The sequence below is a fragment of the Ranitomeya variabilis genome, chromosome 8 (assembly GCF_051348905.1).
Source record: "Ranitomeya variabilis isolate aRanVar5 chromosome 8, aRanVar5.hap1, whole genome shotgun sequence".
Classification (NCBI taxonomy): Eukaryota; Metazoa; Chordata; class Amphibia; order Anura; family Dendrobatidae; genus Ranitomeya; species Ranitomeya variabilis.
The window spans coordinates 84325282-84339683 of NC_135239.1; positions in this window are offsets into that span (position 1 = coordinate 84325282).

A 14402-nucleotide genomic window follows, 5' to 3' on the forward strand; every position below is an offset into this window, starting at 1 on the left:
CATATCAAGGCACTCAGTTCATGTCAGATCTGGTCCAGTCCCTATGGCATACCTGTGGTGTTCGAGCCATTCGCACTACCCCATACCACCCACAGACCAATGGACTATGTGAACGCTTTAATGGAACCCTAAAAAATATGCTGAGGGCTTTTGTCTAAGTTGAAAAAGACTGGGAAAAATACTTGCCACATCTTCTCTTCGCCTATCGGGAGGTTCCCCAAGAGTCCACAGGGTTTTCTCTCTTTGAACTACTGTTTAGCTGGAAGGTCCGTGGACCTCTCACTCTTCTGAAAGAACATTTGGAGGGAGATATCTCAGACACTGGAATGCCCATCATTCCCTATGTTCTAGAGTTCAGAGACTGTCTCACCCAGCTAGCTACCTTGGCTAAAGAACATCAGCGAATGGCCCAGTCCAGACAAAAAACCTGGTATGACCGTAATACCAGGACCCAGGAATTTATGGAAGGACAACAAGTGCTCATGATTACTGCTTCCTCTCCCAACAAGCTTCAAGCACTGTGGGAAGGCCCTTATCAGGTTGTCAAGAAAATTAATGACACTAGCTACATTATTGCCCTGGACTCTAGTGGTCGACGACAGAAAACCGTCCACATTAACATGCTGAAAGACTACCACGACCGATCTCTACCTGTTCTAGCTGTCTGCCACCCCCATAGTGATACCGCTGATGACAAGTATCTCCCCAATCTTCTCCAGGTCGTCTAACAGGAGGATCACTGGAACAAGTGCCTCTGGGCTCGGATATACAAAAGAACAATATTTTCGCCGTACTAAGGCCGAGGGCTGCTGCTTTCTCCTCAAAGCCGGGGAAGACTACTCTCACCAGCCACCATGTGGAAACCCCTGGACAATGCCCCATCCAGCAGGCTGCCTACCGGGTTCCAGAGGCTGTTCAAGGTATGATAAAGAATGAACTGGAGGAGATGAAATGACTGGGAGTTGTTCAGCCATCTCACAGTTCTTGGGCCTCTCCTGTCGTCCTGGTCCCCAAGAAGGATAGTACAAAACGATTCTGCATTTATTACAGACGATTAAATGATGCCACCAAGAGTGATGCTTGCCCCATGCCCAGGATTGATGATCTATTGTATCATCTGGCCAGTGCCCAATTTGTGACCACGTTAGACTTGAGCAAGGGGTACTGGCAGATACCCCTAACGCAGGACGCTCGGGAGCGCTCGGCCTTCTTTATTCCATTTGGGCTTTTTGAGTTCCTGGGAATGCCCTTTGGGATGAAAAATGCCCCTGCTACTTTCCAGAGACTGGTAGATCAACTGTTAGAACAATGTCAGGACTTTGCCTGTGCTTACTTAGATGACATTGCCATTTTTAGCACCACCTGGGGGGAACATCTTAAACACTTGGGCATAGTGCTAGACTGTATCCTTGATGCAGGACTGACCATTCGCCCTGATAAATGCCAAATAGGGATGGCTGAGGTGCAGTACCTCGGGCATAGAGTAGGGGTGGGACCCTAAGGCCTGAGCCTGCCAAGGTGGAAGCCATTAGCAACTGGTGTAGACCCCACACTAAAAAGCAGGTACTTTCATTTTTAGGCACTGCTGGTTACTATCGAAAATTTGTTTCTAACTTCAGTACCTTGGCCAAACCCCTAACCAACCTGACCCGCAAGAACATGCCTAGGAATGTGACGTGGACGACTGCATGCGAGGATACCTTTTCAGCGTTAAAGACCGCCTTCATCACTGCTCCTGTCTTGGCTGCCCCTGATTATAAGCGCAGGTTCCTCGTGCAGACAGATGCATCCACCTTTGGGATTGGGGCAGTACTTAGCCAAGTGAACGCCACCAGAGAAGAACATCCTGTTGCTTTTGCCAGTCGGAAACTACTGGATCGGGAAGTTGCCTATGCCACTATTGAAAAGGAGTGCCTTGCCAACGTATGGGCGCTGAAAAAAATTGCAGCCATACTTGTATGGCAGAGACTTTACAATTGTTACAGACCACAACCCCCTCACATGGCTGAACCGCATATCAGGGGACAATGGAAGATTGCTGCAGTGGAGCTTGTCCTTACAACCCTAAAGCTTCTCCATCCAATACAAGCAGGGAAGCCCACACCAGAACGCCGATGGACTGTCTCGGCAAGAAGAACCATAGGCTTCCCAGGCTGACCTACCCCTGCCACTGTACAAGGAACTATAATCGATTGAAGAATGTGGACTAAAGTGAGCAGGCCAGAGGTCTGTGTAGACCTCATAGCATGCTCACTTATTATGAGGGAGGAGAGGTTGTGATGGTGGGATATGTTATGTGGGTATCATTTTGTGTAAATTTATATTTTACTGATTATCATGTGTTCTCTTGTAGGATGAGTTGTTATTTGCCATCTGATATTCTCCCCACAGTACTGTACTGTTATCTCTCCACAGGGTCAGTGAATAATGTTTATTGCTAATATGCTAATGACATATTGAACTAGCTTGTTGAAACAATGAGCCCCTGTGCCCACCCCCCTAACATGTGAATGAGGAGATGGACTTGTAAATATCAGGGAGGTGAGACACAGTCAGTCTTGTGTGGAACTATGATGTGTTCATAGAACCTCAGAGAGAAAGAAGAGTATATGGACTATGCTATCCTCTGTCTGCTGGATTGTTGGACTTTTATCCTGTTACTGAACTGCATTCAGGTTCTGGACTATTTTATCCTTTGTGTGGTGGATTCTATATGGACCTTTCGTATTTTTGCCTAAATAAAGGTCTTGGGATTGTTCACTCTTCTCTTGCTCTGTTGATTGTGTGATACCGGAGAAGGACCACGTGACAGAAGTAATGGTGACTGGGCAACTGGTACTGGGAAACTAATAAAAACATTTAAAAGCAATGAAGAAACAAACCCCATAAAGAGGTAGACCCCCTCAGACCCAAACCTGCCAATAATTTTACAGTATCAAAAGTAACACGGGCAATATATACTAGAAGGCAGACCTTATAACATGAGCAAGTACAAGCCACATTTATGGACATGCAATACATATACACCAGTCACTAGTAGTGTTGAGCGATACCGTCCGATACTTGAAAGTATCGGTATCGGAAAGTATCGGCCGATACCGGCAAAGTATCGGATCCAATCCGATACCGATACCCGATACCAATACAAGTCAATGGGACTCAAGTATCGGACGGTATTCCTGATGGTTCCCAGGGTCTGAAGGAGAGGAAACTCTCCTTCAGGCCCTGGGAACCATATAAATGTGTAAAAGAAAGAATTAAAATAAAAAATATCGCTATACTCACCTGTCCGACGCAGCCGGGACCTCAGCGAGGGAACCGGCAGCGTTGTTTGTTTAAAATTCGCGCTTTTACTTGGTTACGTGAATTCCCGGCTTGTGATTGGTCAGGGCGGCCATGTTGCCGGGACGCGGACCAATCACAGCAAGCCGTGACGAAATTACGTCACGGCTTGCTGTGATTGGTCCGCGTCCCGGCAACATGGCCGCCATTAACCAATCACAAGCCGTGACGTCACGGGAGGCTGGACTTGCGCACTTTTTAAAAAACGCGCGTGTCCAGCCTCCCGTGACGTCACGGCTTGTGATTGGTTAATGGCGTCCATGTTGCCGGGACGCGGACCAATCACAGCAAGCCGTGACGTAATTTCGTCACGGCTTACTGTGATTGGTCCGCGTCCCGGCAACATGGCGCCGTGACCAATCATAAGCCGGGACGTCACTGGAGGCTGGACACGCGCGTTTTTTAAAAAGTGCGCAAGTCCAGCCTCCCGTGACGTCACGGCTTGTGATTGGTTAATGGCGGCCATGTTGCCGGGACGCGGACCAATCACAGCAAGCCGTGACGTAATTTCGTCACGGCTTGCTGTGATTGGTCCGCGTCCCGGCAACATGGCCGCCCTGACCAATCACAAGCCGGGAATTCACGTAACCAAGTAAAAGCGCGAATTTTAAACAAACAACGCTGCCGGTTCCTTCGCTGAGGTCCAGGCTGCGTCGGACAGGTGAGTATAGCGATATTTTTTATTTTAATTCTTTCTTTTACACATTTTTACATTAATGTTGTTTCGATACCGATACCCGATATCACAAAAATATCGGATCTCGGTATCGGAAATTCCGATACAGCAAGTATCGGCCGATACCCGATACTTGCAGCATCGGAATGCTCAACACTAGTCACTAGTAGTCTTAACAGGAGAATAAATATACCTATATCAAGCCAACAGGGCTATATATGCCAACCGGGTATGACCACCTTCACCCCTGATGAAGCCACCGCCGGTTGGGTCTATGACCCTCTCTGGTCCCTCTTATCGGCTTTCAAATATTGTTCTGGGGCATTTTTTCCATGCAAATGGGATTTTTCTGAGCCTCAGATTCTACTTTTTGGGTATGTAGTTGCATGGATACATTAGGTAGGGGAATCCGGCTGGTCCTCCCTTTGTCCAGTATTGCACTAGGTCTGGTCTTCATTTTACAATACTAATTTATTTGATTATATTTGCCATTCTTTGTGTCTTTTGCACCACCAGGGTACTCTGTATTGGCTTATATATAGCCCTGTTGGTTTATATATAGCCCTGTTGGCATGATATAGGTATATTTATTCTCCTGTTAAGACTACTAGTGACTGGTGTATATGTATGGCATGTCCATAAATGTGGCTTGAGCTGCCAAGAGCTACCCTGCACTGAATGTGTCAGCACCGGCAGTAACAGCGGTGACGTCACCGCTGTGCTCTGCTTTACAGTCAGTGAGGGAAGCTCTCGGCCAGAGCGCGTGCATTATCATCGCTCCTGCCGAAAGCAGTTTTAACCCTGTGGACGCCGGGGGACGTGACAGACATCAGAATGTGAGTATGTACTGTTTTTTTTTAACTTTTACAATGGTAACCAGGGTAAATATCTTGTTACTAAGCGCGGCCCTGCGCTTAGTAACCCGATATTTACCCTGGTTACAAGTGAACACATCGCTGGATCGGCGTCACACACGCCGATCCAGCGATGACAGCGGGTGATCAGCGACCAAAAAATGGTCCTGATCATTCCCCAACGACCAACGATCTCCCAGCAGGGGCCTGATCGTTGGTCGCTGTCACACATAATGAGATCGTTAGCGGGATCGTTGCTACATCACCAAAAGCGTGACGTTGCAGCAATATCGTTAACGATATCGTTATGTGTGACTCAGCCTTAAGTGAACAATCACTATTTCTTTTCTTAGATAGTGTGCCTGAACAACACTGTTATACCTAACGATTTTTAAGTGGAAATCTGGCCTTATGATTTGCCACTGAAACAGTTTTAGCACAAACGATTTGGAGTAGCTAATTGGCCCTCCAGGCTGCACCCCAATATTAGGCCTAATGATTTTAAGTAGAAATCTGGCCTTCTGATTTGCCACTGGAGCAGAGTTTTATCACAAAAGATTTGGTGTAGTCAATTGGGCCTCATGGCTGCACCCCAATATTAGGCCTAACGAATTTAAGTGGAAATCTGGCCTTCTGATTTGGCTCTGAAACACAGTTTTATCACAAACAATTTGGAGTAGCTAATTTGGACTCATGGCTGCACCTTAATATTAGACCTAACAATTTTTAAGTGGAAATCTGGCCTTCTGATTTGCCTTTGAAACACAATTTTATCACAAACGACTTGGAGTAGCTAATTGGGCCTCATGGCTGCACCTCAATATTAGGTCTAATGATTATAATAAAAATCTGGCTTTCTGATTTGTCTCTGAAACACAGTTTTATCACAAACAATTTGGAGTAGCTAATTGGGCCTCGTGGCTGCACCCCAATATTAGGACGAGTGATTTTTAAGTGGAAATCTGACCTTCTCATTTGCCACTGAAACACAGTTTTAGCAGAAACGATTTGGAGTAGCTAATTTGCCCTCCAGGCCGCACCCCAATATTAGGCCTAATGATTTTTAAGTGGAAATCTGGCCTTCTGATTTGCCACTAAAACAGTTTTAGCACAAATGATTAGGAGTAGCTAATGGCTCACCAGGCTACACTCAAATATTAGGTTTAACGATTTTTAAGTGGCTTTCTGGCTTTCTGATTCGCAACTGAAACACAGGTTTAGCACAAATGATTAGGAGTAGCAAATGTGAATTCCGGAGACTGCCACACATCTACTTTGATGCTGGAAGATCAATTTCACACAGGACAGGATCCTATCTATTTAACTGACAAGTTCACTAGCACAGGAGCACTTAGACAATGGCGCCAGCAAAACAAGATGTCCACTTTTCATATGGCCAGGGACATGTGCCTTCCGCAGCCAATCACAGAAGACCTTGTGTCAGACGTTGTGGATTGTTTCTGCACCCTGATTGGCTGACAGAATCAACACACATAAAGTTAAGGGAAGAAAACAAAATAACAAAGAGCGAACACTAGATTCTGCGATGGGACCTTGATCCAGGGAACTAGTCTGATTGTAATATGCGCAGTTGGGAAGGAATTCCCCCCCCCCCAATATGGTGCAATTAGCAGCTGCCTGACTGGGTTTTTGCCTTCCATTGGGTTAGCATGTTAGGTTATAGGATGAAATCAATGGACTTGTGCCTTCTTTCAATCCTAAAATCATGAAACAATGAGGCATGAAAAATACTAAGGCAAAATTCTTTGTTTTTAAAGACAAGCATCCAGTGGCTTACTACCATGGGGTCTGTGTGTCAGGAAGGCCTGGTGCCAGCATCAACACTGTCCTCCCATGCGACATTACACTTTTCACTGTATCTGCATCAAGGATGCAAAAATGGAGTGCCCGCTAGAGCCGTGGGGTACTCGGGCCAGGTCCGAAGGTTCTTAAGGGGGATGTCACGGCAGCAGTGACCCGGTCCGTGGCCCTGGGCGTCCAATGAAAGTCACTGATTAAAGGGGTAATAAAGTTTATGGGGGGATTGTTCGTGAAGCCACCCGTGGTGCTCGGCAATAGGGAAATGGCTGACACTGCGGTTCAGGTCCACTGAGGCAGATGGTGATGGAGCAGAGATGTTTCGGCTCTCCACGGGTAGAGCTAGGCCCCAGGGCAGTGATGGTGTTAAATGTGATGATGGATGTTGTGGTGCAGGGCAGGCGGCACAGCAAATAATTCAGAGGACACAGCAGGGTGCAGTTTCCACACCTTTACTCACAGTTCTTAGATGCAGTCCCCAGCCACGGTGCTGTGTCCTCTGGGTCTGTGGTCCAGCCAGCTCTCAGGTAATTTGGGGTACACTTTGCCAGAACCCCCTTCTTATGTTCCTTTCCTGGCCGACTCGCTGTGCTAGCTCCCACCTCTCCTGCCCTTCACCTTCACACACAGTGTCCCAAGCCAACAGCCTTGGATCTTGTCGGGCGACGTCTGTCTAGTCCCCTTGGTCCTATGTGGCTGCCTTTTCAGCGAATGTGTGTGGCTGTGGCTGTGGCACATACAGATACCACAGCCTCCGGCTTGCTAGCTGAGCCTTGTAGTCCTCCAATAGTCTTCCCCCACTGCGACCTGGTCCCTCCACCCAACTATGGTTGGCGTGGATGTGGGCCCCATGGGTGGATTCCTTACTACCCGTGCCCCTAGGACCCCTTCTTTCTCTTGAAGTCTCTTTCTCTCCTCCTTTCTGTAGCTTCACCTTTCTCTAGCTCCCTCTCTATGGGAGCTCTTTTCTGCATGTCTCATGCCATCTACTTCCTCTCACCCACTCACTACTTTCCCTCCAACTGTCACTACTCTTCTTGCCTGAGTGAGATCCCACCCCTTTCTCTAGGGTCTGCCCATCTTTCCAGGCTAAAGTGATATGATGTTGGATGCAAGTGTGTGGGTCCTGGGTAGTGCCCCCTCCTTACCTGAGAGCAGAGTCCCATACCTCTGGATGAGGTGCAGTACCTCTGTGGCGACCGGATCTCAGGGGCACCCCAGATACAATTGTAAGCAATGATGAAAGACAAAGCTGTCAGCCCCTTCCTCTACCATTATCCCTGTACGTCTAACATCTCAGTGCAGTAGGTGTGATGATGTCACTATGCCCATTGTACCAAGCAGCACAGAACTTCAGATCATAGGCTGCAGAGACTAGAGCAGAGGGAGAAGTGAGTTTTTTTGTATTATTTTTTTTAGAATAAATGAGAATTTTGGGGAGACATCATACTATATGGAGGGCTACTTGGGGGGCCATCATACTATTTGGAGAGGTATTTGGGGGCCATGATACTATTTGGAAGGCAATGTGGTGGCCATAATACTATTTGGAGGGCTATGTGGGGGAAGATTATAATATTTGGAGGGCTGTGTGGGGGCCAATTATACTGTTTGGAAGACTATGTGGTACCCAATATACAGTTTAGAGGACGGTGTGGGGGCCATTATACTGTTTGGAGGGCTGTGTGGGGGCCACAGAATTACCTTCTCTTTTCTGGTCATCATAGCCCAGGCAATAAGAGTCCAAGAATGCAACTCTTTTCCAACAGGGAAATAACTTTCAATGAACGATGAGGAAGTGTAGAAAAAGAGACAATTCCCACATTGGATTCCTGTTCTCTCCCTGACACTTGCTACAGTCGTACCCACCACAGCCGCAGTAGCCGAAGTTCGCAGAAGTCCATTCGCTGGGATCTGGGTGCTTAAAACCCTTCAGCGGGGGGCCCTTCCAAAGTCCTGGAGACTCATGTTGCAGTCCTTAAATCCTTAATTCCTTAAGTCCTTCTTATTCCTTTTTGAGCCTAGGGCAACAGCTCTCTCCCATCTGGGAGTCTGGCAGTGCCCCCTCTCGTCAGCACGTCTGCTCTGGGCTAACGTACCCGAGCTTCTGACTAGGGAGCAGTAGTTTCCTTCCCCCTCTCTGCTGCTGACCAAGCCCACATCTTTAACCTATTACTATCTCTGTCTCTAACATAAGTACAGGCTTAGCAGGTAGAGAGCAATTCACATACATTACATACCACAACATAGTGGTAACACAGGAACACATTACGATGTATAACTTTCGGGTGATACATATGGCAGTACACACTTTGCAATCACATTACATTACAGATTTTCAGAACCATATACAAGTTTTATGCAAAAAGGAGGTTGCATAGGTTCCATGTGGAGGAGGGGCAGATGAGGGGTCCTGCCACCTCCTTACACTAAAACCACTATTATATTAAAGGATTGGTAAAAGTACAAAATAAACAGTTGTATCTTAAAATATGTCTAAAGGAATAAATGTGTTTTTTGTTCCTGTATTAGTATTTTCATCAGGTTCTAGACACATAACTCTAGAACATGATGAAGATCTAGTCCAGAACTGAAAGTGAAAACATGTTTTATTACTTTACACACTAGTTATCCTATTACTGTTGATATTTGCACATTTACTGATCCCTTAATAAAATAGTGGTTTTACAGCGTAACAGCTATATCGGTTATTGTTTTTTGTCAGGAGACAGCGCCGAAAAAATGTTCCATTTTTTTCAACCCAATTTATTTATACTATGTATCCTCTCTGGTAATCTGGCTCAGAGACGGCAGCCAGTCAAATTACTGCCATGCCTCATTGCATTGCTTACAAGGTGAACATATGATATTTATTATGTAACTAAACTAATTGTATGCACAGTACAACTTATGGGAGCGCTTTTTTTAAATTATTTTTCTCCTTTTAGTTTTTCTTCCCTCAACAAAAATCCTCAGTATAAGCCTATAGCAGTTGTGTACTCCAACACTGCTAGTATTAGTAACTAAAGTTATCTCATTGGCCTCTGAATAGCAATGTAAGCATAAATATCCAAAAGCAGAACTTATGTCTATGGAAATAGTAGTCTGCCCTTCTGTAATAGATGGTGTTCTTCATTGCTAATTAATACAAAGGCTGATTTCATGCTGCTTTGTAGTCAAAACTTCATGTCATCGAGAGAAATTAAAATCCATAAGACATCTCCAGAGAGTGGATATATTACCTTCATATTGTACATAGGAAGCTAATTATAACTAGGGATGTGAGAGAGAACTGACACTTGCATCTCCATTTTAGTAGGAACCTCCTGCAGTGAACAAGTAATTACAGCAGGGATATTTGCTGGGGAAAAGACATCCAGTCTGAGATTCATTTACGCAGGGCCAGGAAGCATGCTTCCAAACCAATGAGCTCTGTCTGATCAAATGATCCTTCTTAGAGGTTTTTGGAGCAAGTGTTCAGTGATGAAAATTTGGATTTCAATTGATCCAATATTTATAGGAGATATTGTTTCAGTGTCGCAGCCGACTGACGTACATAACGCATTCACTCACATCACTGTAAGGCCAGCAGAAGCCCTCTAACATAATGTTGGTCCGATAGATTGTGCTATCCAGGCCATGTTTCATTTCTATAGACAGATAAAATCACGATGAGAAACATGATGACAATATCTACCTCCTGGGAACTCCAGGGGTGAAGATAAACCGTAAATTGGGGATCTCATAAAATTCTGAAAGACCCAGCACATCTCACAACCAGCCCCCAAATGAGCTCACCAAGAGGAGGCAGGTGGATGTAACTTTGATCTTTTAAAAAGCAGAAATTGGGTTTGGTCATTTATTAGTCCTGAAACAGCTTGCTGTAGGTTCTGTCCATTTTAATAAGTAGTACCTCCCTCCATTAAGCTTTGAGCCATATCTGTGACATCGGGATTAGTAATTTTCTTTTGTTATCCCTTTTATTTTATGTAATTGTATGTACCTTATTGTTTTGTTCCCATTTTTAATCTTCATTGCGTATTTTTTTATAAACATTGCCTACCTTTCTGGATTAAATATATAAAGCTCAGTTCCTCTTACTCTGTAAACCGCATGTCATGTAGTGACTAGGGATGATGGATGCCTACCTGATCCTTTGAACTGGAGGGTGCCCTAGTCTATCCTTGTCCCCCACATTACCCCGGAAGGTGGAGGCACCAGGGTCACATACCTTGCTATGCTCCTCTCTTAAACCTTATCTGTTCTCTCCCCTACTCTGGGAGGTATTAGGCTGAAGTGCATAGGATTACCCTAACCAGAGAGACAAAGATTGACAGAGATGAAAGAAAGCTACAGTTATACAAATATGCACAAAACAAAAAGTGGAACATAGGAAAGGGATAGGTAGAAACAAAATAGGAGAAAATGAGGATAAACATGCAAACCAACTTCAAGCAGAAATCTCATGAACAACCCTGCGACTACCTACTCCAAACATTGATTTTCTCCCGCAACACCTAACTGGGAAGTAGAACTATCACTGGCAATAATTTCGAAGTGCTATTGGTGAGCATATCTACCAGAGGGGAATGGCTAACACAGAACAGCTGAGGCAATTCAGGATGGAGAGCTCCAAGACATCAGCTTAACTGATTAACCCTTGCCATGACAGAGCAAGGAAAAAATCTGCACTGTTTTAAAGCATGAAGAAGCAGTTCTAACCAGTGAAGGATTTTGTGTGACCAGGAACTGCAATCTTCTGGTCTCTCTCTGTCGTGATATCCCTGTGACAGTACCCTCCCTCCTAAGAGGGACCTCTGGAACCTTTAGAACCAGGTTTATCTGGATGTGAAAAGACCGGACCAACCTGATTGCATGAACGTCAAATCCTTGTACCCACATTTTCTTTTCAGGACCGTAACCCTTCCAATGTAACAAATATTGTAGAGACCGGTGTACAAAGTGAGAATCGATAATCTTTGCTATCTGGAATTCTAGATTCCCATCAACAATGACTGGGAAAGGTAGTGGAGATGGTTCAGAGAAAGTAATGTATTTTTTGAGAAGTGGTCAGGGAAACACATTATGAATCTTAAAAGAGGGTTGAAAAGCAAGGCAAAACATTTCTGTATTACAACAGCAACTATCTTATAGGGGCTGATGAACCTGGATCCCAGTTTCCAATAAGGAACCTTCAACTTAATGTTCTTCTAGGACAACCACACCAAATCACCAACACATAGGTCTGGCCCCACCAAGCATTCTCGATTAGCCATACTCATCTTCTAAGATTAAGAACACCTTGCTATACTGATGTAATAGACAAAGAAAATCGTTCCTCCTCAGGTACTCCCGAAGAACGATTCCTATTAAAGGAGCACAATTGAGGATGAAAACCCTGAAGAAAGGAGACTTGCTAGTAGATTCCTGACAGCTAGAGGTAAATAAGAAACACAATCCTCCTGATTCTAGCACACAAAATACCTAAGATATGTCTCAATATTCTGGTTTGCACATTCGGTTTGCCCATTAGACTGAGGATGAAAGAGGATGAGAATGAAAGATGAATCCCCAAGCAAGCACAAAATGCATTCCAAAATTTGGAGATAAATTGAACCCTCCAGTCGGAAACAACATCAAATGGAATACCATGTAATTTCATGATTTCTTTAATAAAAAATTGCTACAAAGCCTTGGCATTAGGTAAATCATGCAGGGTAATGAAATGAGTCATCTTGCTGAATCTGTCCACCACTGATACTACAGCGTAACCTGCTGATATGGGTAGTTCAGTGATAAAAATCTGCATATAAATGAGTCCATGGTCTACAAGGAATCGCCAGAGGTTGAAAAGCCCCGGACTGGTGAATATGTGGGATCTTAGAATGCGCTCAAATACTGCAGGCAGCTAAATACTCCCAAACATCTTGGTGAATGCCAGACCACCAAAAAAGATGAGTAAGAAGATTTGTGGTGGCTTTACTACCAGGATGTCCAGCCAAAACCGAATCATGATGTTCACTCAAAATTCGAAAACGGAGGTTCACAGGAACAAACAGTTTATCTGAAGGACAGGCAGCAGGGGGGTCCGCACATGGCCTCTACAACCTCCTTCTCCAGATCAGAACATACGGTAGCAATAATTACCCCTTTCTGTAAAATAGGAACTGGCTCACAATTGCCTCTTTCCCCCAGAAAACAAGGAGATAAAGTATCCACCTTAATGTTCTTATCCCCAGCCTATAAGTCACAAAAGAGTTGAATCTGGTAAAGATTAATGACAATCTTGCCTGTCTAGGTGTCAGACAATTTGCAAATTCCAAATACAAAAGATTTTTATGATCGGTGATTACCATGACCAGATGAACTGCACCCTCAAAACTATGACGCTACTCCTCAAAGGTCCATTTTATTGCCAAGAGTTCCCTATTGCTAATGTCTAGTGTTGAGCATTCCGATACCGCAAGTATCGGGTATCGGCCGATACTTGCGGGTATCGGAATTCCGATACCAAGATCCGATACTTTTGTGGTATCGGGTATCGGGTATCGGTATCGAAACAACATTAATGTGTAAAATACAACATTAATGTGTAAAATAAAGAATTAAAATAAAAAATATTGCTATACTCACCTCTCCGACGCAGCCTGGACCTCACCGAGGGAACCGGCAGCGTTGTTTGCTTAAAATGCGCGCGTTTCCTGCCTCCCGCGACGTCACGGCTTCTGATTGGTCGCGTGCCGCCCATGTGGCCGCGACGCGACCAATCACAGCAAGCCGTGACGTAATTTTGAGGTCCTGGAAGCTTAATTCTAGGTATTCAGGATTTTAAAATTACGTTCCGGCTTGTGATTGGTCGCGTCGAGGTCACATGGGCGACGCGACCAATCACAAGCCGTGACGTCACGGGAGGCAGGACACGCGCGCATTTTAAAATTACGTCACGGCTTGTGATTGGTTGCGTGCCGCCCATGTGGCCGCGACGCGACCAATCACAGCAAGCCGTGACGTAATTTCAGGTCCTGAATGCCTATTTCTGCATTCAGGGCCTGAAATTACGTCACGGCTTGCTGTGATTTTAAGCCGGAACGTAATTTTAAAATCCTGAATGCCTAGAATTAGGCTTCCAGGACGTCAAAATTACGTCACGGCTTGCTGTGATTGGTCGCGTCGCGGCCACATGGGTGGCACGCGACCAATCAGAAGCCGTGACGTCGCGGGAGGCAGGAAACGCGCGCATTTTAAGCAAACAACGCTGCCGGTTCCCTCGGTGAGGTCCAGGCTGCGTCGGAGAGGTGAGTATAGCAATATTTTTTATTTTAATTCTTTATTTTACACATTAATATGGATCCCAGGGCCTGAAGGAGAGTGTCCTCTCCTTCAGACCCTGGGAACCATCAGGAATACCGTCCGATACTTGAGTCCCATTGACTTGTATTGGTATCGGGTATCGGTATCGGATTAGATCCGATACTTTGCCGGTATCGGCCGATACTTTCCGATACCGATACTTTCAAGTATCGGACGGTATCGCTCAACACTACTAATGTCATAGTTTCTCTCTGTGGATGACAGTTTCTTTGAAAAGTATGCGCATGGATGCCATTTACTTGGAGATGAACCCTGCAACAATATAGCCCCAACCCCCTCGTCTGACTTGTCAAAATCTACAATGAATGGCTGAGTGACATCAGACTGTATAAGAATCGGTG